The 27284-nt window shown below is 36.7% G+C and overlaps 1 long non-coding RNA gene across 2 annotated transcripts in view; it reads left to right on the plus strand.

Annotated features, from left to right (window-relative positions):
• Positions 1-414: 414 nt before the first annotated feature.
• The window catches only part of LOC141489832 (uncharacterized), a 37205-nt gene continuing 10335 nt past the window's right edge, over positions 415-27284 (plus strand). Inside the window, exons 1-3 of one of the 2 annotated variants that reach the window (XR_012469000.1) lie at positions 415-481; positions 15692-15810; positions 16642-16763. This is a non-coding gene — a long non-coding RNA (uncharacterized LOC141489832). Of the gene's footprint in view, positions 482-589; positions 777-15691; positions 15811-16641; positions 16764-27284 lie in introns of those variants that run through there. The other variant, XR_012468999.1, reaches the window with a different exon arrangement.

Below are 27284 nucleotides of genomic sequence, written 5' to 3' on the forward strand. Positions count from 1 at the left end.
ATGATCCTAAAGAGAAAGTCTGTCTAAATAAAACAGATCAAAACTCTGGACTCCTTCTTTGAATGTCTTTTGTTAAATCATTTTTTGTCATCCTAAAGAGTCAGAATTGTTCATTGTATCAAGGAAACTGTCCCAGATTACACAAAAGCAGCATTGTGTAACTGGATTTGGAATTGGAAAATCTGAATTCAAATTCTGATTGCTATTTTCTAGCAGCCTCTAAAAGTTTTTGTGGTAAAGTGTTACTTTCAATGAATTCCTTTTGTTGACTCTAAGTACTTATTGATTTCCCCCCCTCTGTGCAATGTGGGGAGCCAAATTTTCTCTTGACAAAGGGAAAGAGTGAAGCATTAATATGCTAAGTGCTTATGTAAACCTTAGGCAAGTAGCAAAGTCTTGTCACCTGTGTCAAACACTCATCACTGGGTCACACAGGTAGAACTGGCAACCTGTGCCAAAGGAGCTGCTCAGAGTCAACAAGGTAGGCTGGGTTGGATCCTCAGCTCTCATTTTTTTCCTCTGCCTTCTCTTGAGGAATGCAGTTATTGTTTAAGGAGGCTGCTCTCATCTCAATTAATTATCTTGAAATTTAGAAGATACTAGGAAGTATGGTGTTCTCAGACTGTTTAACCTCTGTTGAACTCTCTAAAAACCAGTTTTGAGAGAAAGCTGTTTCTACTTAAATCAAGGAAATCTTGTCTTTCTAATGGCAGTTTCTGTTTCACCACAATTAAGAGTAAACCTGTTTGAGTCTGGGAATAGGTGGGTGCCAGCAGGTAAGTGAGTTAGAAGCTTAGTTTCATTTCCAGAAAAGTAAAGACCTAACAAGTTCCTTCTGCATTTTGGAATGGATACTCCTACTGCTTTAGAAATTAGATTTAGAGTTGGAAGGGACTTAGAAGATATCTGTAGTTCAGCTGCCTCAAATTAGGGAACAGAAGGCACAGAAGGTGCCTCTAATTCTTAATTGTGTGACCACAGGCAAGTCACTTAATTTCCCAGATCCTCAGGAAACTTTTAAAAATTATCATTTTTGTCATTTGAAAAATTAAATTTCATTTTATTTTCAAATCCTCATTTTCTCCCACCATCTACCACACCTTCCACTGAAAAAGTAAGAAAAAGAAAACCTCTATAGGAAACTTGTATAATCAAACAAAACAAATTCCTATATTAGTCACATTATTTCAATCTATAAATTTCTATTTCTATTCATTGAAACAATTGGGGAATGGCTCTTATTCTTAAAAAGTTGTTCAAGGTTTTACATCTAGTATTTGCAGCTGCATTTGAACTCAGAACTTCCTGACTCCAGGTTCAGTATTCTATCCATAGCACCATCAAGCTACCTAGAATTTGCTCCATATTCTTCTAATTTGTTTATGATGTCACTGTCTCTAAGATATGTGTGTATTTGGAGTTTATCTTAACATATGGTGTGAGAAGTTGGTCTATACCTAGTTTCCACCAGACTACTCTCCAATTTTCCAAGTAGTTTTTGTCAAATAGTAAAAGTAGTTTTACCCCAATCTGGAATCTTTGGGTTTATCAAATACTAGACTATAATACTCCTTTACTTTTTAATTGGCTGCCTAATCTGTTTAACTGATCAACCTCTATTTCTCACCCTGTTCCAATATGTTTTGCTACTTGCTGTTCTGTAGTAGAGTTAGAGATCTGGTACTTCTAGGCCTTCTTTCTTCCCATTTTTTTCATTAATTCCTTTGATATTCTTGATCTCTTGTTCCTACAGTTGAACTTTAATATTTTTTCTAGTTCTATAAAATAATCCTTTGACAGTTTGATTGGTGTGGCACTGAATAAGCAAATTAGTCTAAATAACTATTGTCATTTTCATTTTATTGGCATGGTTTATCCATGTAATAATTAATTCTTCATTTATTTAGATCTATATTTATTTGTATAAAGATTACTTTGCAATTGTGTTTATATAATTTCATTATGTGTCTTGGCAAATAAGCTCCCAAATAGTTTATACTTTTGTAATTTTAGTGTGTACAATGTTCTTCTGGTTCTGCTTTCTTCACTCAGCATCAGTTCATGCAAGTCTTTTAGTCTACTCTGAAGTCCCATCCCCCATGATTTCTTATAGAACAATAAGGTTCCATCACATTCATATACCACAATTTGTTCAACTATTTCCCCAATTGATGGGCATCCCCTCAATTTCCAATTAATGCCACTACAAAAAGAGCTACTATAAATATTTTTCTATATGTGAGGTTTTTATCCTTTTTTAGTGATCTCTTTGGAATACAGATCTAATAATGATATTGTTGGCTCAAAGAGTATATGCAGTTTTATTGCCCTTTGGGAGTAATTCCAAAATGCATTCTAGAAAAGTTGGGTCAGTTCACAACTCCACAGCAAAGCAATAGTGTCCCAGTTTTCCTACATCCCCTTCATCATTAATCATTTTCCTTTTTAGTCATATTGGCCAATCTGAAAGGTATGAGGTGGTCCCACCGAGGTTTTTTTAAATTTGTATTTCTCTAATCAATGATGATTTAGAGCAATTTTAATATGGTTCTAGATAGCTTTAATGTCTTCATCTGAAAATTGATTTTACTTTTGTAATTTTAAATGGATTTTTTTGTCTATATGTTCCTGTTTGATTTTGTTGGTAACATACAGAAATGCCGATTATTTATTTGGATTTATTTACATCCTGCAATGTTTTAAAACTTGTTGTTTTAATTATTTTTTCATTGATTCTCTAAAATTTTCTTTTAAAAAATCATAACATCTGCAAAATGTGATAATTTTGTTTCCTCATAGGTACATTTATTTCTTCATATTCTTTATCTGATCATATTACTATAGCTAGTACATCTAGGATTATACTGAACACCCTTGCTTTACCCTGGATTCTATTATAGAGACCTGTAGCCTATCTCTAAACAAGATGATGCTGATTCTTGGTTTAGCTAAATAGTTACTATATTAAGGAAAATTGTTTATTCCTAATGTTTTAAACTGGAATAGCTGTTATTTGCTAAATGTTTGTTTTGCTTGACTAATCCCACTCAATCTATCTTTTCTCTGCCCTTTCTCTTCAATTTTCTATTAAGTGAAATTTATGTGTATGAATATGAGTATATTCTTTTCTTTGACCAATTCAGATGAGAATAAGATTAAAGTGATTCCCACTCCCTTCACATGCCCTCCTCTTTGTATATACTTCTACTGGAACCCAATTATCTGAGATAATTTCTTCCCATCCTTCCTTTCTCATTCTCTCTCTGGTGTATTAATCTTTCCCTCTCTTTCCAGTCTTCTTAAATATACATTAAAATAACAGAACATAAAAGAATCACTCCCAAGTCTCCATCTAATTAGACTCCTCCCCCTCAATTACCCCTGATGAAACAGAGTTCTTAGGGGATATATATATATATATAAAATCGCCCCATATTACAAGATAAATTGTATCTTTTTTAATCCCTTACAATTGTTCACTCAGGTTTACAGTTTTATGTTTCTTCTTGACTCTTGTGGTTATATTTCAAAATTTTTTCTGAGCTCTGTTCTTTTCATCAGGAAGGTTTACAAGACCTCTATTTCATTAAAGATCCATTTATTTCCCTGTAGGATTTTGCTAAATTTCATTGAGTAAATTACTATTGGTTATAAGCCTAGATGTTTTATCCCTGGTAATATTATGCTCCAAACTCTCCTCTTTTTTTATAGTGGTGATCCTTATGATCCTATATGATCCTTAGTGTGACTCTTTAGTAGATGAATGCTTTCTTTCTGCCTGCTTAAAGTATGCTTTCATTTGCCTGGAAGTTCTGGATTTGGACTATATTATTCCTTTAAATTTTGGGTTGAGGGCTTCTATCACAAAGTGATCTAAGGATTCTTTTTATTTATATCATACTTTCTGGTTCTAAGAAATTGAGGCATTTGTCTTTTATGATTTCCTGAAGTGGAATGTTAGGTTCTTTTTTTTTTTTTTTGGTTATAATTTTCAGGTGATGTCTCTAATTGTTAAAGGAAATCTCTTCAATCATGTTTTCCAGATCAGCTGTTTTTGTTATGAGATGTGTCACATTTTCTTCTCTGTTTTTACTATTTTTTTATTTTGCTTTATAATATTTCTTGTTGTATGGTGGAGTCATTAGCTTTTATTTTGTCCATTCTAATTTTCAGGGAGCTTTTTCCTAAGTAATGTTGTATTGCTCTTATGCCAAGCTATTAATTCACTTTCCAAATCTTTCTTCCATAATTTTTCCCACATTTTTTTCTCTAACACACTCTTATTTGGTTTTCAAACAATTCATTAGCTTTTAGAATTTTAATTCTTGTTTCATTTCTTGAAAGAATTCTGGTTGGATTGTGCTTAAGTTGTTTTTCTTTGAGGCTTTCTCTTTTTCTAGACTTGTATAATTTTCTTTTTGTTTGCTCATTTTTACAACCTACCTTTTTATTTTGGTCTTTACATTATGATGGAATGGATTCTAGGTGCTTCTAGGAGGAGTGTCAGGGCTGAGCTTTTGTGCCCTTTGTCCTTCTGCTACTTACTGGAGGTATTGAATGCTATGTTATTCCAGTATTTCAGAGATAGCTAGGGCTAGGGACCTATGAGCTTTCAGTCCTCCAAAAGTGATGTGATCCAGAGTTTTATCTCTGACTTCTACAGTGAGACTTCTGCAAGTTCTTGCATTTAGATCTGAGCAACATTTCTATGAACTTGTCCATGGTTGGAAGTTTCAGTAGATTATGGCAGGGCACAGTCACTATCAGTCAGCTGGGAAGCTCAGCATGTTCAAAGTGACAGAATTTTATGTACCCCTTTCAGCTGAGCTTCCTACCCTGGTTATTTCCTTGAAGGCTTTAGACTAGATTGAAGGGTAAAATTAAGACTTCACTCACCTCCTGGGGTAAGAGGTACATAAAGTTTTGCTTCTGACTTTTTCCTAACTCAGCAAAAAGCTCAGATTCTTTGACCTCTCCTTACCTCAGAATGATATCCCTTAGCACAGGCACCCTCCCCAGTTCACCTTTCATCTGTGACGTGTGTAGTGAGTGACAAATTTGTTAGTTGGCACTTGTTCCTGAATCTTGTATTAAGATGTGATCTGGGACCTCCTCTTGTTCTTAGGCACAGTCTCTGAATATTTTGCAAAGCATGTCCCTGACCAGACCTTATTTTCAGGGTCCACAGAGCTCTCTGATTCCCTGTGCCAACCTGAACTAGAGAGAAAAAAATGACTTGCTGTGATTTGTTTTTTGGATTTCCTGATATGGACTTGATTGGTTCATTTTCTAGATCTTAGGAAAGTGGTTTCATTAGAGGATCTAGATTATACCTCTTTCTGCTCCTCTACCATCTTGGCTCTGTGTCCTGCCCCTTCCCCAGCCCCAGTAGCTTTCTTGGATTAGAAATTATATATAGGTTGATAAAGAAAGTTCAACTGCCTGACCTCTCACAACTTGGTTTCCCTTGTTGGATCTTTATCCATGTTATTTTCTCCAACTGTAGCTATCCCTCAAAATCCCTCCTGGGACCTCTTCAGTTTTCTCTCTGTACTTTTTCTCTCAGTGACCCTATCAGTTGAATTGTTTAAATTATCATCCATTTGCAGAAAACTCGGTTTTATATATATACATCCAATCCTAGTCTCTCTCTCCTTAATTCAAGTACTGCATCTCCATCTACCCTTTAGACATCTTAAATTGCATATCCTGTAGATATTTCAAGCTCAAAATATCTAAAACAAAGCTTAACTTCTCCACAAAAACCCAACCCTTTCCCCATGACTGTCAATAACACCATCCTTGTAATTACCCAAGTTCACTACCTCAGTATCAACCTCAACACTTCAATGTCTCTCAACTCAGATATCCAATCAATTTCTAATTTTTATTGTTCTTTTCTACAATATCTCTCAAATTGTTCCTCTTCTCTCTAATAGCATAGTCATCACCCTAGTTCAGGTCCTCATCACTTCATCCCTCACCTGGACTATTGCAATTGTCTTCTAATTGCTCTTCCTGCCTTAAGCACTCCTTACTTCCCAATCTAACCACCACCACACAGATATCAAAGTGATTTTCCTAAAGTACAATTCTACCCCCTCTTCAAATAAACTCCAAAGGACTGGAGTACTCTGGAATCAGATAGAAACTTTTCTGCTTGACAGTTAAAGCTCTCCATAACCTGGTCTCTTCTTTAGTCTTCTTATTCCCCTCTACCAACCATTTGCTTGTGCCAATGCCTATTTGGTATTCTTCCCATAGGAGGATCTATCTCCTTTCTCCATGTTTTGAACTGGCTGTTGCTCATATTTAGAATGTTCCCCCTTCTGACTTCTCACTCTTAGCATCTCTGGCTTGCTTTAATGCCACCTTTAGCAGGAAGCCTCATCCAGAACTCACTAGAGCCTTCCCTGTGGAAACAGTGGAATTGAGGTCACTGAAACTTAGTATGAATCCTGCCTCAGACATTTACTACCTATGCAGTGAGCTAATTACTTTACTTCCTAAGTCCTTAATTTGTTCATCTGTGAAATGACAAAGTTAGACTTAATGGCTTCTAAGGTCCCTTCCAGTTCTAACTCTATGTTCCCATAATTCATAATACCCATTTGTAGGTATTGTTAGAATGGGAGCACCTCAAGGCCAAAACTACTTTTTTCTTTTTTTGTGTATATCAATTATTAGCACAGTTCATTTATAAAGAAATTCCTACTTTAAAACATTATGTTAGGGATACAAACACATGAACCTCAGACAGTACTTACCCTCAAAGATCTTTTTTCTAGACAAGTATACAATCCATAAAGGGGAGCAAGAAATTTGTGGCATGGAAACCAGTCCAACATTTCATATGACATAACAATATTCCTTCACAATCCTATAACAAAATTTATCTACTCATTGGGTCTCACTTTGTTTCTAATATTTTCCTATACCCAAAAAAGTATTTATGAAAATTTTGTTATATATAGAACTTTTCTTTCCGCACTTAACTTTCTTGGAGTTGTTGACATATTAGAAATCACTTTGACTCCTGCTAGCAACTCATACTATAAAACTGCTAAAATCAGATTACTGCTTTTATTTTTACTTAGAAATTTTTATTTGCAACATCTGGTTTAATGAATATCTGTCATAATAGGACTACTCATATATTTGTTTTCACTATGTTATCTTAGGAAGGAATCGAAGATCTTCTTGTGGCATATATTGCCTCATTTGTGGTTTAATTCAATGTTCCCTTTGGGTAGATTGATCATGGTTTCCCCTTCTTTTTTCACTAATCTATGTGGAACCCTTCCAAATAAAGCTGGGTGCTCAGCTCAGAATGACCTGTTCTGGTAAAACATATGGTATGGGATTCTGGGGAAGCTCTTTTGACATAATCCTGGCCTGGATTTTGCATAGAGTCTTTGTATCTTTCCACCTTTGCTTTTTGGAATTTTTGAAAGACAAGCAAACCCCATAAGATTCACATATATCATTTCCTCGGATAAAATATTAAGCCTTTTGGCAAACCACTGACATGTACATCTAGTGTACTATGTAAGGGGATTTAAGACTGAAAACATTGGACATCAAACATTACTCTTCTAACTAACAGTCTGGATTGGACCAGGTCTTGAGGGAGGGTGGTAGATCTGTTTAGGGGTACCTCAGGACTTCTGGTGCTAAATTTGTTCTTGGTGTGATATGCATGCTCTCTTTGCATTCCAGCTTCTGACTTCATCATTCAATCGAAATTACTCTAAGTTAATAATGATCTCTTAATGTCCAACTCTAATGGCCCTTTCTCCATCCTCAGATTATTCCTTAATATTTTTTTTTCATTTGGATGGAGTATGGATTAGAGAATGTAGAAATTGGAAGTAGGAAGAGCAATTAGGGCCCGAGTTAGTGTATAGGTACAGTGGATAAAAATTAAGGGAAAGATTAATGAGCTATTGTGGAGTAGAATCAATAGGATGGCAACAGATTGGATATTGGGACTGAGAAAGAGGTAAGAGTCATGAATAACTTAGCCTAATTCATTGGGAAATAATATGCCCAACAAAGGAAAAGAAATATTAAAGAGGTGCAGGTCTAAGGGGAAAAATACATTTTATTTTGGATATGTTGAGTTTATGGGCCAAATAAACATCTAGGCAGAAATGCTCCCTTTTTGCAAGGCAACAGAATTAAGTGAGTTGCCCAGGGTCACACAGCTAAGGCTGGATTTGAGCTCAGGTCCTCCTGATTCCTTGACTGGCGCTCTATCTACTGTAATACCTAGCTGCCCCTCAGTAGACATGCTCTATAGACAATGGTAAAGTGAGACTTAGAGTTCCAGAGAGAGATTAGGTTTAGCTATACAGTCCCCTAGTAGAAATGATACTTGAACTCATAAGAGAATATTTAGAAGATCATTAGAAAATCATTAAGGGAGAAATATAGAGCAAGAAAAAAGACCAGATCCTAAGGCGAGAGTCTTGAGAGAATTGTAAATGCAGATGAAGATGAAGACGCAGATGAAGATGCAGATGCAGATGCAGATGCAGATGCAGATGCAGATGCAGATACTTGGGGATTAAGAGAAGATAGAGATCAAGATAGAGATGTAGATACTTGGGAAGTAGGAGAAAAGTGTTAATTCTATCAAATGAATATCTATGTCATTCAAACAGGTTCTCTTCCCTGACTACATTTAGTGATTAGAAAAAAGAGGCATGGAAGCCAAGGGAGGGGAGACAAAGTAAGAGGAAAAGGTGGTTAAGTGAATTACAAACTGCAGAAAAGTTGAGAAGGATGAGGATTGAGAAGAGGCCATCTAGCAATTAACAGATCATAGTTAACTTTTGAAAGAATGACTTTCATAAACAGGTGGCAATATTAGTCAATTGAGAAGTAATTGAATGGTGAAGAAATAGAGGTAGCAAATATAGAGGATACTTTCTAAGAGATCAGCAGTAAATGAGAAGAGAGGTAGAAGATGATAGCTTAAGGGAATGAAAAGATCAAGTGCTTTTTTTAAGAATGAAAAGAACAGAGCATGTTTGTAGATAACAGAAAAGCAGTTACAAAAAGGAAGATATTAAAAATTTCAGGGAAGGCAATAATGATTAATGGGGCAAGCTCCTAGAAAGAAAGAGAGAGACTGGAATCAAGAGCACAAGTAGAGGGAATAGCCTTGGCAAAATATGTGACCTTTTCCTCAGAGACTGAAGCAAAGGGAAAGAAAATAAATGAATGAATGAAGCTCAGGAAGGATTTTGATATATGGACTAGGGGAGTTGAAAGAGGATGCAATAATTTGTTTGATTTTCTTAATAAAAAGGGAGACCAAGTCATCTGCTAGGGTGGAGTTGGGAATGTTGAAGAAAAAATATTAGCATTGTAATCTGAGTTTTAGGCTCCCAGAAACATATTAAATGTAACATTATTTTAAATTCAAGCATTTCTAGTTTAATGAAAGAAGTTCCCAAACCAGTATAATCTCCATACTCTTATGTATAGCTCTCTTCTCCAAGAAAAATTTAAGGTAACATAGAAATTTTTTCTTTTATCTTAATATTTTTTCAAATTATATGTAAACCTAGGTTTCAACATTAATTTTTGTAAAATTTTCTCACTCATCTCTTTCCTCCAAACACAAGTAATCTTATATAAGTTATATGTGTATAATCATGTTAAACATATTTTCATAGTAGTTTGAAGAAGAAATAAAACAAAAGGGAAAAACCACAAAAAATGAATTTTTAAAAAGGTGAAGATAATGTGCTTTGACCTACATTCAGACTCCATAGTTCTTTCTTTGGATATGGATGGCATTTTTTCATCACAAAAGAATTATCTTTGATCATGGTGTGACTGAGAAGAGCCAAGTCTATCACAGTTGATCATCAAACAATATTGCTGTTACTGTATACAATGTTCTCCTGGTTCTGCTCACTTCACCCATGTAAGTCATGTCCATACAAGTCTTTATAGAAATCTTTAATAAGAAAAAATGATCATATAATATGTTTTGGGGTTAACTTCTAAAAATCACTCCTCTATTCTTGCCTTAACTATTCCCCTTCATAATAGAAAGGGTTTGGACAGCTAGGTGGTGCGGTAGGGCAGCTAGGTGGCGCAGTGGATAAAGCACCGGCCCTGGAGTCAGGAGTACCTGGGTTCAAATCTGGTTTCAGACACTTAATAATTACCTGGCTGTGTGGCCTTGGGCAAGCCACTTAACCCCATTGCCTTGCAAAAACCTAAAAAAAAATAGAAAGGGATTGTTAGGGTCTGAGAAAAGTCCCCAATTATGGAACAGAGGCACTCGACACGATGGAGATGCAATAGCAAGGGTTTATTAAACTAGCTTGAGCTAGGGTTCCATCCTAAGACAGGGCTAGGATCCTGGAACCCCGAGTAAAATGGTTCAGTAGGGGATTTCCAAGCATCTGCTGGTTGTCTTGAGATAGTGTGGCGTGTTATCATTGAACGCAGGTCCTCGGGGAGGTTCCCCCGTTGCATGGTCCAATAGATGACCAGGCAGAGACTTAGGAGCAGAATTTAGGCAAAAGTTCATAGGTTTCGAAACTCAGGGTCTTAAAGATCTTCCTTTATCAAAAATCCTTTCTGAAAGAAGAGAGCTCTGCCATATGTATATATATATATATATATATATATATATATATATATATATATATATATACATACACACACACACACACACACATATATATGCCAATTGCTTCAAGAATTAGGGAAGGCAAGAAAGGAGTCTTGATAAATTTCCATTTCTACCTTTAATCCATTCCCTTAAGAAAGACTTGGCTCTTAGACCAACAATATTGTGAGAAATGGGGATCAGTCAATTCCCCCCTGATTTAAGAAATGAAACTTAAATCAAAGTGCAATGAGGGAAGTGTTTATTGTGGCTCTCTTGAGAAAAGGTGGGGAAACTCCAGAGTTCTCTGCACCTTTACAGAAGCCAGACAAGCTTATACACTATTAGTTCAACCCTACTCCTCCTATCAGTTAGGATTGGTCCATACTTCTCCAAGTTATAACCCTTCTTAACCTCCCCTCCCCTTACATGTGTTCTCTTGATATGTTCCCCCACCTAGTCATGCCTCCTCATACATCATATGTTATTATAATGAAACTTAAGCTCCTCCTTGGGTAGAGAATTTAATATGTATGAAGTTAATTGTGTGCAGTAGCTTAGAGCACCAGGACTGGGCTGTGAAGTGTAGAGTTCAAACCGATCTGACCTGGTTCTGGCCTGGTTCTGGCCTGGTTCTGGCCTTCCAGCCTAAAAGCTGGGGCCTCCAACCATTAATCTTATAGAACAAGGCAGTCTTATCTGTCTCTATAGAATTCCTTCTGGTCAACTCCTTATTTGGTACTATATGTAGAAACAGAATTTCTTCTATGGGGCTCAATACCTTACAATATGTAATCTCTTAATGTTTCTAGAAAATTGAAAAGGAAGCTTTTTAAATAAGTTTCCTCAATAAGTTAGGGTAAAGTTAAAAGTCCTGAGGGATTTGTAAAGAAGGAGGAGAGAACTAGTCAGAGAAGCCAATTAAAGAAAAAGCAAATGATTGATCAACAAGAATAAAATTTCAATTGAGATAAGATAATCAAAAAGCATTTACATAAGTACAATGTGTCTGGCACTCTGCTAGACACCAAGGAGATCCTTATGTCTCAAGACTTTCCTTTTTTTCCTGCATCTCTCTTCTCTCTCCCTTCTCTCCTGTGCCTCTCTGTCTCTGTCTGTCCCTGCCTCTATGTCTCTTTCTGGAGAGAGTCACAAAATCATGCTCACTGGATCCATGACAGATTTATTTTATATAAATCCCAGTAGGGATTATGGCCCAACTGGGACCTCATTGTAGTAAGGCAATCTTTTTATACCTCTCTTAACTATCTCAATCACCACAGTGGCTTTTCTAAACCTTTTCATGCTTCAGCAAACCATTTCACTCTCTCCTTATGCTCTCAGCTGACATTGCCTCATATTTTACCAGGAAAAAAAGAGTCTATCCTCTCCTCTTCCATGTCTTCTGCCACTATCTTCACCTTTAACTCTGTCTGTCATGAAAAGGTGGGCCTTTTTCTTTTTCTTTGATCCCTTTCCTGGATAACCCCTCTACCAGCAAAAGTGATCCCATGCTATCTTCTAGATTTCACCCTCGAGCATTTCTTTGTTCTCACTTATCTTCAATCTTTCTCTCTACTGACTGCTTCCCTACTGACTACACATTCATGTCTATCTTATCCTCAAAAAAACCCTCACTTGATCCGTCTATTTCCAGTAACCATGTTTCCCTTCCCTTTTGTGGCTAACCTCCTTGAGAAAACCCTACATTGGGTTCCTTCCTTTCCTTTTACTCTCTAATTGATTTTCTGCAAGTGTGTTTTTGATCTCATCATTCAACTAAAACTGCTCTCCCCAAAAGAACCAATAATGTCTTAAATATCAAATTTAATCATCCTTTCTCAATCCTCATGCTTCTTGACCTATGGATATTTTTCCATATGGGAAACTTTTTTTTCTGTTTTTTTTTTTACTTTCTTGGGGTATATGCCAAGCAGCAGAATCTCTGTGACTTTTCTTGAATGACTATAAATTGTTTTCCAAAATGATTAGATCAATTCCCAGCTCTGCCAACATTGCATTAGTGGTATGCAGGTCTTTCCTGGCTGGCCCAGCAGGCAGCTGTTTTCACAGCTACCCTGATAAAGCAACAACAATTTAGTCCTGTTCTGGAAGGGACCACTTTTGTTAACAGCTCTGGGTGATTTTCTTAGCCACCTCCCTTCCCCCTCTGATGGTTTCAAAATGGAACACCTCAAAAGTCTCCCAGCCGTTTTCCAAAAGCCTCAGTTAACAAGTCAATTAAGATCTTTGTTGAGTTTCTCATTAATCCTGACAGCATTCCTTCGAGGTAGGGAGCAAATGCTGCTTGAGGGCCTGCCTTTAACTTCCCAAGTGTCCTGCAACTCCAGGGACGCCTCCTAAACCAGCAGATTATGTTCTGGGTTAGGTCACATTCCAAGATTCCAGCTCACACTCAATAACAAAGCCTGCAGGGTAGTGTTGGGGGATGGGAAGGGTGTAGGTGCCACTGCTGCCTGTGGGGCCACCGGTTTGTTCTTTGTTTTTAAAAGGCGAGGGGACAGGAAAAAGAAGCCCAATACCTGGAATTAGAAAGGCTAGGCACTAGCCTGGCAATGTGAAAATCTGGTTCTGGGTTGTAGGTAGTCAGACATTAAGGCAAAACACACACATACACACACACACACACACACCCCTTTCCTATCTTCTTATAGTTTACTAAGGCCACATGATGATGTTTGTCCTTTGTTCTTGAAAAAGACCATGACATCAGGGAGATGAAGCCATGACAAGCAAGTGAACTTGGATATGAGTGAGGGAGAGCTGTGCTAAGTCATTTTCTCCTCTGGAGCCAACTGAGTCCAGTAGCCATGTATCAGGATAACTGAAGATGATCCTGGAAGTGAAGTAGTCAGGGTTAAGTGACTTGTCCAGGGTCACTAGTGAGTATTTGAGATCAAATTTGAACTCAGGTCCTCCTGACTCCAGGGTTGGTCTTCTATCCACTGCACAGCCTAGTTACCCTACTTTTACATCCAGTGACTCTCCATCTTTCTCAGCTCAGGTCATTTTCTCCAATGGTCCTTCATGCCTGAAATGTTCTTCCTCCTCATCTTCACCTCCTGGCATCTCCTAACCTCCCTTAATGCTAATGCCTTCTCTCTGTTCATTATTTTCTAGTCATCCTATAGATAAATTGTACATATTGGTTCGTATGTTGTCTATCCTTTTAGACTGTACTTCTTGAAAGCAGAGACTGTCCTTTGACTTTCTTTTTATTCCCATCCATTGAGCTATGCATGGCACTTAATGTTTATTGACTAATTGGGAATACACACACGCCTACACATACACATACACATACACACACACAAATCAACTGCCTTCAAGTCCCTGCCTTCAAAGAGTTCACATTTTAATTCTCAGTAATAAGCTGCTCTATTCTTTTCTCATTTTTCAAATGAAGAAATAGGACCAGATAATCCTTAAAAATTCCTTTCAATGCTGTTATTTTATGATCTTGTGAACCAAGTTGAAGGTTGCTCAGTTACTTGGCACTTTCCTTCCATCTCCCCATCCTCATTACGCTGAACAGCTGGAAATGGAGCAGACATACCTGGCTGTCTCTACCATTAGAATGCTGTCACATCTTGCAGTTATAATTCCCCTTCTTCTATATTTGCCCCCTTTCTCATTTCCCACTATCTTATCATTGACTCCAAGAAGTCTTGTTTTCCAGAAATACATCTCCCTGGCCAAAGAAGGATTGCCCCATACCAAACCCTTTTAGTGGCCCTTAATGGCATGGCAATCTAAAGAAGCAAACGTTGGGGTAGAGGTAGGAAACCCAATTCATGGAATAGTGAAATGCAGGTAGATCAGCAAGATCCCTCTGTGTGAAGTAGTGAAAAAAACTTCAAGGTATGGAGTTCTAAGGTCTAGATGCAAGTCCCAGGTCTTCTCATAATTATCTCTGTGATAGTGAATGCAAAATCTCTCCCCTTTTCTATAAAATGAGCAACTTGGACTGGATGATGCTTCAGGTCTGTACTAGCTCTAAAGCCCATGACTGTATAGGAAGATAGGATATATTGGGAAGGGGTTGAGGATGGAGCTGAGAATTTGTTCACAATTCTGAAATATTCTGAAATATAAAATTACTTTTTGCTGTTAAGATCAATCCCTCTGCTCAATTCAACAAATATATAAAGCACCTGTTGTTGGGTTGTTTCAGTCATGTCTGACCTCATTTGGGATTTTCTTGGCAGAGATCCTGGAATTGCTTACCATTTCCTTCTCCAGCTCATTTTACAGATGAGGAAACTGAGGCAAAAGGGTTAAGCATCTTGCCCAGGGTCACAAAGCTAGTACATGTTTGAGGTCATATTTGAACTCAGGTCCTCCCAACTCCAGAGACCAAACAGGTAAGGAAGAGATGAATTCAAGGAAAACTGATCTTAGAGTATCTTACAAATATAAAATCCCTCTAATACTGGATTATCATGAGTCTATGGAATAGGAAGCTCAAAAATTAGGTCTTGGTGCACTAGAAAGATTATTAGACTTAAAAGTTTACAATTCTTAGTTCTTCGACTAATCAATATCTACACGATAGGAAAGTCACCTAATCTGTTTGGCTAAAGTATAGAAGATTCGGAGACAAATAATGTGATTATCAGGCTAAAAAAAATAAAGTGGTACCATACTGTAGAGGGCCTTGAATACCAAAGAAAGGAGTTTGAACACAATATCCAAGGAAAATGGAGTACCCATTCTGGAACTGCTGACCACAGTTCAAGTGAACTAGCACTAGGTGAAGTTCTTAATCATTTGGTGAGAGTCCACTGTGTAGGATTTTCTTTCAGAAAAAAAAATCCTAACTAAAACAAGTGTAAATATTAATAATTTCAATTCTATAAAAATGATATGAACCATGAAATATTTATTTAAAGCAATCATGTAAAGAAAAAGAAATGTAAGTATTTTCAGTATTATAATCTACCATTTCCTCTGAATTCCAGAAGGCATGGGATCACAAAACTAAAACAGGAAGGAATTTATGAGGTCATTCAGTCTAATCCCTTTATATTACAGGTAAAGAAAATAAATGATTTACCCAAGATCACTGAGGTAGGAAGTATTGGAGGCAAGCTTAAAACCCAGTTCTTCCATCTCCAACATGAGCATTCATTCCCCCTCCATAACACTCTCAGGTGAGTCCTTGCATCTGGTAAAACAGTTTATCTGTCTGGAACCCTGCTTTTGTGTTGCCAACACAAGTTTGGCTTTCTCTTAAAACTGGATGAGTTTCTTGATTTTGGAAATTAAGACTTTTATACATCCATGGGCAACTTAGAAAACCAGATGGAATTCAAGGGATACAGATTCAAAAACTTAACTCTACTGCTTTGTGATCTTGGGCAAGCACACAGACTTCTGGGTCTTTATTTCCTTATCTGCAAAATAAGTATCAAGGAAGACAATAAACATTTATATTGGCTTACTATGTGCCAGTTTTAACAAATATTATCTCATTTGAAAAGAGGTAGGATTAGGTCACCTATAAAATCCCCTTAGATTCCAAATTTTATGACTATATAAATCACTTTTCTTTGGGTCTCAATTGTCCATGTCTGCAAAATGGGATTAATAATACTTGTACTACCTACCTTCTGGGTTGTTGTGAGAAGCATATAATAGGAAATACTTTGTAAGTCTTATAGTATTCTATAAATCTCAGCTTTCTGTAACCCTTCATTAGTCTAAAAGTTCTATGAAGGTAAATAGTGGACCTTGGTTTACAAATTTAATTCATTCTGAGATTTTGTCATGTTATCGTTCATATTGCAAAGTAAATTTTCCCAGAGGAAATAATGTAAAGTCGAATGATCGCTACTACATCCTCAAAAATATTCATATAAAAATAATTATTTATAATTCTAAGTTTTTTTGTCCCTAATGCCCCTGAAATACAATTTGCAATGATTAGTACACAGTATAAACCAAAAATAAAACAAATTAACCTGCACTTTATCTTTGAGAAGAAGTGTGGCTGGCAAGAGGGAGAAGAGAAGAGTAGAAAGATTTATTGCTTGGAAGAAGAATCTCCTTCCATGAGAACATCTGAGATTTCAACATCGATTTCAACATGCTACTTTCACTAAAAGTAAGACTAATACCTAATACCTTCATTTATTTTCCATTTTTTAGAATCATTTTCATGTTTTGACTCACTGATTTTTTTTCTTTGTTAACTTCTGACTAGTAATCTATGTAACAACAGTTGTTTTCAATGTTTTTCAGAATGTCACAGAAATGTGACATTTTCATTCAAAGTATCTGTGGTTCTCATTATTACAACCTAATTTGGGTGATGTTTTTCAACAAAATTTTGCACTTTTCCCCATATCTGATAAACCTCTTAATCTCACTTGATGTGAGGGATTCCTCTGTCCTCTCAACCTCATAAGATGAGATATCCTCTGCAATCTGTTGCTCTCATGCAGATTGAGAGCACTGTTGCTCCTCATGCAGATCCATCAGTTTGTCTCCTGACTGTTGTCAGCTCCTGGTAATGATCCTCTACCAGCTCTTGAATGTCTCCAGTCCCAATGTCTTGCTCAAAGATATGAATTCATCAATGACTGGTTCCTTTTCAGGAACGAACCCCTCAAGATCATGTTTGAGAATAGTCAGGTCACAGTTTTTGCCAAGAAGAAATGAGTGTATGCTTGGTGATTCCCTCCCAGGCTTTGTCAATGATCTTGAGGCAGCCAATGATGTTGAAATGGTCCTTCCAAAACTATAGGAGGGTAAAGTTAGTACTTTCTATCACACCAAAGCATCACTGAAATAAAGCTTTTGTTTGACATTTGAAAGCAAAAACAACAAAAATTGCCCGAGATGAGCATCATCCCTTTGCAAGCTGTTCAAATCTAAACATAATGTTTGTATTGCAAATTTTTGTTCATCCTGCAAGACAAATTTTGTGAAAATTTTTCCTCCTCCAGCTAAGCAGACATAAACCAAGTTACTCAAGGTTCTATTGAACCCTGCATAAACGTTGTGCCTCTCCAAGACAAGCACAAAGGTTTCTATGTGTTTTTGTGGTTCAGTCATATCCAACTCTTCATGACTCCATGGACCGTTGCACACCATTCCAATGTCATATCTTTTAGTATTTGTACATGGAGTGTTCTTGACAAAGATACGGAAATAGTTTTTTCTCTCCAGTGGATCATCTTTTGTCAGAACTGTCTACTATGACCTGTCCATTATGACCTGTCTTGGGTAACTCTGTATAGCATAGCCCATAGTTTCTTTGTGATCCAGGAAGACTCTCTACTTAGTAGATACGTTGAACTGAGGAAGATCTGACCAACTATGAACAGGAATTCTCTTTTATCTCAAGGCCTCTGCTCTTGTTAGATCTCCAAGAAACTTAAAAGTCTCCTTCTGATTTTGTATTTGCTTTAACATTTGTTGGAGGAAATATTGAGCAATTTTATTGATAACTCATCAAATTTCATGAGACATTCTCTGAATGGCATAGATGATGGTAGTGGGTGATGAAACTGAATGATCCAGAATATTGGAAACCCACTTTCGGAGGGCAACTCAGGGTCCTTTCTGTAATACTTTAATCAACTGTCAAACTAATCCCTTTTTAAAAAAATACTATTAGATATATGTCTTGTTTTAACATTACCTCCCTTTCCCAATAAATTACCCTTTTCCAATTAGAGAACCATCTCTCAACCACAAAAAGAAGAAAGAAAAAGAAAGGAAAACTAGTCAATTCAGCAATCAAAGTTGGCAATATTTCATATACATGGCCTTTCCCCCATGCCTTCTAAGTAAGGATGGAGAGTGCCTTCTCTTGTCTTTGAGGACAGGTAGTCATTAATTTCACCATTTACAGTTTCCATAGTTTTGTTATTATTTCTGCAGGAAGCCTACAGGAAAATCTATACCCTTTTAAAAAAACATTACAATTACTTCTGAATGACTTCCTTTCTTCCTCCTCCATAATAGCTCCCCTTCCACATAACAAAGTACAGCCTAGGAAAACTAATAAATAGGTTGCTCAGCTGACTTTGGATTGCTCCTTTCTATCTGTTTAACAGGAAATATAGCTCTCCAATAGAAGGGGTTCAAGGGACTTAGGAATCTAGGGTTGTGAGAGATTCCTCTGTCCTCTCAATCTCCTCATCAGATGAGATCTCTGCATTCTCTCACTGTTGCTCCTCATGCAGATCCATCAGTTCATCTCCTGACTGTTGTCAGCTCCTGGTAATGATCATCCACCAGCTCTTGAATGTCTCATCCCTATGTCTTGCTCAAAGATATGAATTCATCAATGACTGGCAAGTCACTCTATCTACCCCATCTGTAAAATGGGGATAGCAATAGTATCTTCCTCTACTGTGTTGTTATGATGTAAAATGTTCTGTATATTACTTAGATAATACATTTGTTGCATGCTAAGACCTGAAACATAGATACAAATAAGTAACACAGTCAGTGATCTTAAGATATTTCCATTTTAACAGAAGAAGGCAACATAAAAACTGGATCCAAACCAAATGGTGCAAGTTCAACTCTGGGGGGTTCTTTTTTTTATGTTTTTTTTTTTGCAAGGCAAATGGGGTTGAGTGGTTTGCCCAAGGCCACACAGCTAGGTCATTATTAAGTGTCTGAGGCCGGATTTGAACCCAGGTACTCCTGACTCTAGGGCCAGTGCTTTATCCACTGCACCACCTAGCTGCCCCTAACTCTGGGTGGTTCTACAGATGAAGTCCATATTTCTGGTGAGAGGAGTGGTCATGGCCTAGTGGGAAAAATAATTTTTTCTCTCATGTTAAGAATAAGTTATTAATAGAAGATTAGGGTTTTTTCTGTTTCCTCATTCCAAGGCCATTCTCCCAAGGACAATTCTGAGCTTGCCAAAAATTTACCTCACCTAGACTTATCTAAGGTGTTGAATAAATTGCTCTAAGAGGGAGTGGCTTGACTTAAGGTGAGTCTCTCTTTGTCCATGAGTGACATAATCAAAGTTACATCTTCAGCTCCTCAATAGAATAAGTCTTCTCATTATATTATTCATCATTTCACTAATTATTGGCCTCTCAGAGTTAATTTTGGTCTTTTGGGATTACCCACTTTTCCAAGAGCATATAAGGGCTGATTGACCTCCATGATTAATCTTTGGTTTACAAGAGAAAGTCAATGACCATTTTATTACCTGCTAGTCATAATTAATAAAATTAATAATTACCCAGAAACTACATCTCCTAAACTTTTCTTATGTTACCCTAGTTAATATCACATTTCCTTTAGCTAATCTCTCAGCTGTGAGACATACTGATAATGAGGTTCTAAATCTCCTCCATTACCCAAAACTCCAAACCACAAGTCAGGAGGTAAACATGGCACTCATTCAAATAACAGTAAGTCTGCAGTAGATCAATCTATTCTCCTTGATGATAGGGACTGTCTGCCTATTTTTGAAGTCCTAGCACCACCAAGAACATAGTAGGTGCTTAATAAATGTTCACTGACTGTGACACCAGAAATGCCACTGGAATTTCTGCCTGGGCCTCAGGGTCGCTAATATATTCACCACTAGGACATGGCTCATATTTTTATTATCTTCTTTCAGAAACAAAAGAAATCAATGCTCACATCAGCTCCAAAAATTTGTTAGATCTTATTTTTTGGAAACATGCAGAATGAACCATAAAATCTTAAACACTGGAAGAGCCCTCAGAAGCTAGTCCAATTCCCTTGTTTTAAAGTTGGGGAAAATGAAAGAAAGGAAGGTTCATTGACTTGCCCAAAGGATTTCTCTTTTCTAAGCCAGAGCTTTCCTTTGAATACAGTGTTCAAGTCACAGAAGAACCTTCTAATAAATTTCCATTGTAGTTTGAGGTCAGTAAAATCTTTCTCGCTAGCTCAGATTTCTTTTCTTGACCCAAATATCAAAAGTAATTGTGTAGGGGCGGCTAGGGTACCAACCCTGAAGTCAGGAGTACCTGAGTTCAAATCTGACCTCAGACACTTAATAATTACCTAGCCGTGTGACCTTGAGCAAGCCACTTAACCTCATTTGCCTTGCAAAAACCTAAAAAAAAAAAGAGAGTAATTGTGTAATACCTTCATGGCAAATAAGCAAAATGTATGGGGAAGTACCCAGTGCTTACCAGTTCCATGTTGTAGTCCACCATTACATAGCTCCACCTTTGGCTGTTATCTTGACAGTGACCAACATTCTCACCTTTTGGTTTGTATTTACTCGTATAGTTCTTCATCACAATCTACTCATGATGCCATATATTCAAAGACAACTGAGGCAAAGGGATTGTTTCAGTGAAACAAAAAATCACATGTATTGATGGCACACTCTCTGGTGGAAGTCCACATTTTTAGCTATACTTCCATTTGATGTTGGCCAAGATCCCTGGTTAATACAAATAATCTTCACCACTTCTGTGGTTATCAATATAATTTGCATGCATGTAATGACAAAATATAGCTTGAATAAATATTGTTCATTCTTTGTTCTCAAAAGGGAGCAATGATATCAGGAGCGTGATGTCTTAACTTGTGAGTGAATTGGATTTGAGTGAACTGGAATTGTGCAAAGTCATCAACCTCACTCTATCCACCAGAATGATTGGAGTCCATTGGCAAGACATAGATCAGGACAACTGGCAAGGCCCTGCTTGAACAAATATAGGCATTATATAGGTAGTAAGTAAATGAGCAAGTCAGGTTTTGTACTCAGATCCTCTTAACTACAAAAGTCATTGCCCTTTCAACTATACTACACTGCCTTCTAAATCCTCAAAGACTCTCTGTATGTGCCCAGCTGATAAATGTACATATAGACTAAAGAATTGCTTAACATATTGTGGTACCTGCATGTAGTAGAATAATCTTATGGGATCTTTACTGTAAGAAACAATGAATATGATAACTACAGAGAACAATGGGAATAATTATAGGAATTGACGCAAAATGAAGTAGGCATACCCAGGAATACAATATCGACAATAATTTTTATTTGTGGTTGTTTAATCATTTTTCAGGCATATCAGAGTCCTTCTTGACTTCATTTGAGGTTTTCTTAGCAAAGATAGTAAAGTGGTTTGCCATTTCCAGTTCATCTGGAACTGCCATACCAGTTCATCTACAATAACTATAACAATGCAAATAATTACAACAAAGCAATTGACTAAAAATTGAAATTGTTGTGACCAAGTTTGTTTCCAAAGAGAACTAAGATGCCTTCACATCTTCTTTGCAGTAGTGGAGACTGATAGATGTGAAATATTTTGTAGATAATGTCAGATTTTTTTAATTTGTTAGATGACTGTTAAATTTTTATTCTCTTTTATTCTTGGTTATAAGGAATGACAAAAGAGATGGGATGGGATAAACTGGAAAATGTAAATTATATACAAACTGAGAAAAAATAAATTTTTGTTCTAAATAAATTTTTGTTCTAAAAAACTAATTTTATTTTTTTTTAAAAAACAAACACATTAGTCACTTAGGATCCACTGTCCACTTTGACAGCATCCAGCAAGGTGCTGCCTCTTCATTCTTTATAATAATTTCTTCATAAGGTCATAAGTTTATAAGCCAAGTACTTCAAAGGGTCCTGGAGGTCCAACTCCTTCATTTTAAAAATAAGGAAACTGAGATTTAGGGACGTTAAATGACTACTCCAAGATGACAAGGTGTCAAACATCAGAGATAGGATTGGAAGCCGGAGAGTTGGTGTTCTTAACACTATATCATTTTGCCTCCTGTGAATCTAAATGAAATATACTCAAGAACTACTGATAATGAGATCCAGGTCCAGGGTAACCTTTGCCACACTCTCTGGTGGAAGTCTCCCCATCCCTTTTTTTTACCATCTCTAAGGACAGCATCATCTACTTAACTAAGTTTGACCCTCAGGTACATCTAACATGTGTGTGTCCAATGACTTCATCTATACTTGCCCTTTCAACTGCTTTCTATTAAGACTTCTGATTCCTTCTCCAAGTGGAACCATTCTGCCCACTGTTTTATGACCCCTAGGGAAGAGCCACTTGAAATCTGAATTGATTAATATGCAATCAATGTCCTGCAGACTTGGCAAGTAGCAGATATAGAAAAAAATGTATTTATATATTTCTTAAAACTTCTTGCTTCTATATTAGGGTAACCAGAGATGGGCTATTATGCTGCTTCTGTAGCCCTTGCATAATAATATGGTCCAAGGCCAATCAAAGTCAAAATAACACAAAATATAGAGCCTGACTCTGAGGTCAGAAAGATCTGAGTTAAAATCTAGTCAAATGTGACCCTAAATAGATTACTTAACACCTATTTGCCTCAGTTTTCTCATTTGTAAGATGGGAATAATAATAATCACATCTGCCTCCCAAGATGGTTATGGGGATCAGATGACATAATAATTATAAAGGACTTCCTTTGCACAGTGTCTGGCACCATAATAAGAACTCTAGAAATGTGAGTTATTATTAGTATTGATATTATTTCATGAGTTAAGCCATTCTTTGCAATCTGACATTCTTATATTTTCTTGCTTTGTCTAATTCAACCTCCCTCATTTTTACAAATGATGAAACTGAGTCCCAGAAAGAATAAAGGACTTGTCTGAGGACATACAGGCATTAAGTATCAGAGTCAGGATTCAAACTTAGGTCTCTTGACCAAGACTCTTTCCACTGTACCAAACTATGACCACATATTACAAATGAGAAGGCACAGAATGATAAGTCTGAGGTCATACATTCTCTTCCCTCTGGATACAGAGGGAAGCTGCCTTCCCTTTTATTCAGTCAAAAAACATTTAAGTGTCCACTATGTTCCAAAGACTGTATTCAGTGCAGAGATGAATGGTCACCTTTTTCTAATCTACCAATTGTCCCTCAATTCAATTCAGTAAACATTGATTAATTTCCTGCTATGTGCCTATCATACACATCATACTTCTGCTCACTTGGTCCAAATTAACTTTGCTTTTTTGAGCTTCAACACTCTTTTCCCCCCTCCCCTCTATTAGCACCTTTATTAGATGTTCCACCCTTGGGGTGGCTAGGTGGTGCAGTGGATAGAACACCTGCCCTAGAGTCAGGAATACCTGAGTTCAAATCCGGCCTCAGACACTTAATAATTGCCTAGCTGTGTGGCCTTGGGCAAGCCACTTAACCCCATTGCCTTATAAAAAAAAAAAACCAAATCAAAACCCTAAAAAAATAGATGTTCCTCCCACATGATAAAGATAGATGGTTTCTTACCTTTGTGATTAGTGGCACTGAAAAATTTAGACATTCAAGGGGTAGACCCACCTCTCAAATTATTCCTCTAGTATTTGCAAGCATTCCAGCTATATGACTTCTTGGTCTTCAGATTCAGATTACACAAACACATAAGGGCTCTCCAAGGCACTATATCAGCAAGTTCAATTTTTTCTATACCAGCTGCTTGCCAGTGCTGCAAGACTTTGGATGTATGTATCAGTCAATTGAGATTTAAGTGGTTCTTCCCAGGGGCATGGATATGCTTTCTGAGTTGCTTGGGATTTTACAATTCCATTAGCATCTTTAGCTGCTCCTTATCCTGTGGATGTCTTTTTTCTCTATGATTAGTCTAAACCCTTTGACTTTGGATATTCCCTTTTTTGCTTGAGTTTTGTCTCTGGGCAGTAAGCTCTGATTCTTTGTAAAAAAAAAAACCTCATGATATGTTTTCAACTCAAATGCTAATGATATCAGGGATTTTAAGATAGTGACTAGTATACTGAAAACAGAAAGGGTAATGAGCAATTGTTCTTATCATTTAGTATTTTGGTTCCCAAACTATAAGCCATAGTCCTTAGGAGTACTATGGATATTCTAAATTTTTGAGGGAAACACAATACTCACAACATTGTGCAAGATATTAATTCAAGGTAGTTCATAGTTTCAGCACTGATTGCATTACATTCCTTTTGATGACATTTTTGAATGTTTGAGATGCCTTTTTTATTTATACTTTCTGTTATTCCAGCAACTGCTTACTTTCTTGTTTGCAAAGCTGAATTTTCAGTAGTTGCTATGATAAAAAGCAAGTACTGCAAGAAAATCAACATGGTATAAGACATGGAGTGGCAGCACCCAGTTTTAGTTCAAAGACTGAAAAGTTGTGTAGTGTCCAAAAGGCACACGTATTCCCTTACTAAGTAGGTATTGTTATATAAGGATTAAATTAAATTATCATTTTTATTTCAGTTTATGTACATTTTAAAATAGTTACAAAATTATTAGGATATAAATATTAAGTTTTTTGGACCTAAAATGGAATTATTCATTATTTCTTTTGGTCTGAGGGTTTTTTTGAAAAAACATTACTAAGACACAAAAGTTTGAGACTCTCTGATTTCAAATTTCCCCAAGATATATCTGTTGGGAGCCAAGGTCTCTAAGCTGTTTGTATACCCATATTTATAGGTTTATTATTGATTGCAAAACTTACTCATCCTAATAGTGGAATATATAAAGTGGAACTATAAAGGAAGGATTTCAGAGAAATTCCTTGAATAAAACAGATTGTGAACTCTGTCCAAATTTAACAGGACTGCCTCTCCCTGACACATACAAAAGGCTTCAACATCATGAAATCTTTGGAAGATACAGCACTGGGAGTTCCAGGGAGATGTCAGAATATATACAGGGAAACCAGATACAAGATGGGTGAGATAGAATTCCAGGGAAATGAACAGTTTTGCCCCCCCTTATCATACACAGGAATATATGATAAAGATGGTGAGAGAATAGTTAGTACAGGTAACCAATATGTGAACTCTTAACAGCCTTAGTTTATTGGCAAAGAATAAAAAGTCATAGAAACCGTAGCGTCTACCAACAAGGGCTGAAAGGAAAATTGGTTACTGAAGGAGTCAACGGACAGGTGGACAAACATAACTACCCTCACTATAGGTTGTCAAGGGAGCATATTGAAAAACATTACATATGCAGCACAAAAACATAGAAGCATTCCATTAAACAAATATCAAAGATTATTATAAGGAAAGTTCTGTTTAATTAATAACTTTACTATGCAGCAACAAACTAGGCAACAGGCAGGTTGAGGTCATTACAGTCTGATAATCACACTTGTAACCACTACATGATCAAACTTGTAACTAAATAAACTATATGATTAATGATGAAAATTGTACACTTTTGTAACCAAGGAAATGATTTTAGTTTGCTTGTTTGATATGATTCTGAGACTATAAAAATAAATCTAAGCAGCTGGCAGTCAGTCGACCTGCTCCTGCCTTTACCCACTTGTTGACTCAACTCATTTCACCAACTCTATCCCTCCTGTCAGGTTCCAAGGACCCTGTGGAGGCTGGACCCCTGCATATATCTAATCTTGTAGAAATCTCACCAGTTTTAAGTATTCACACTGCTAATGTTAGCTTCTCTATTTATTACAGTTATACAACAAATAACAGTATTTTATCACAGTGTTTAGGATGGTAATCCTGGATAAGTCCCCAAAAATACCTTAGAAAATCCCACCCTAACTCACTGAATGAAGCCCTCCAAGAAAGCTACCCTAGATTCAGGTATTCCATGGTCTTTCATCACCTCCAAAAATAATATCTCATGAGCTCCTGCAATGGATTTATTCTAAACAGTCAGCCAGCAGTTACAATTAATTCAAAGTAAATTCATCTAAATAGATGGTAAAGTTTGTTCATTGTTATCCTTCATTCTTAAAGAACACCAAAAACAATATCACTATATTAGAATCTTCTGGTATGTCCAACTGTGGCTGATCAGACAAATTTGAGCTCAGAATGCTCTACCACAGGTCAGGCACAAATGGTCCATATGAGCACATGGTAGATTCTCTAAACTTGAGCATCTCACATTTCCTTTGAGAAGTGGCACAAGAAGGAAAATAGTAACAGAACATTTTCAATGTAAATTTGCCACACAGCATCCCAGAAGAAGATCATTAGGAAGAATGGATGCACATAGGAAACATGTGGAGAGGCTCACATTTATTTAACATATATGATTAAGGTATAAGTCTTGAAGGGTAAGCACATAGGAAACATTTGTGATGCTGTAGGGTTACTGATGTCTTCTAATGATATCATTGTTGTGCTCCTACCTGGTCTGCTCCTTGTTTATCTCAGTTGAATACTGTTCATTCCACATGTAGTCTCTATTGTCCACTGTGAGCCAAGGACCAACAGGCCTATAACAATGGATCTCCATATTTCAAGGTTCTGACCTCAACTGAGTCCTTGACTTATAGGGCTTTTAAGTCCTTTTTGAAAAGCAGCCAAGGTTACCTTAGTTATAAGATTAGTAATAGATTCCCATAATTGGAGGGAGGAGTTTCTTCGTTTTATTTTCCTTTACTTAATGGTCTATTTTGTTCCTTATCAGAATGTTGTCTAAAAGACTATTTTTTTAACTCTACAAAAGAATAGATCTAACAACAAACACTAGATACTTTAGAATGTCAAGGTACAATCCAGCTAACGAATATCCTCAGGCTTAATCTTTTCTTCAGATTGAATTTCTTGGTCATTAGGTTTGTTTTTTCTAGACAACCTCATTCTAATGCGAACATTTAATGTAAACATTCTTCCTAATTTTAATCT

This window comes from Macrotis lagotis, chromosome 5, assembly GCF_037893015.1.
Source record: "Macrotis lagotis isolate mMagLag1 chromosome 5, bilby.v1.9.chrom.fasta, whole genome shotgun sequence".
Taxonomy (NCBI): domain Eukaryota; kingdom Metazoa; phylum Chordata; class Mammalia; order Peramelemorphia; family Peramelidae; genus Macrotis; species Macrotis lagotis.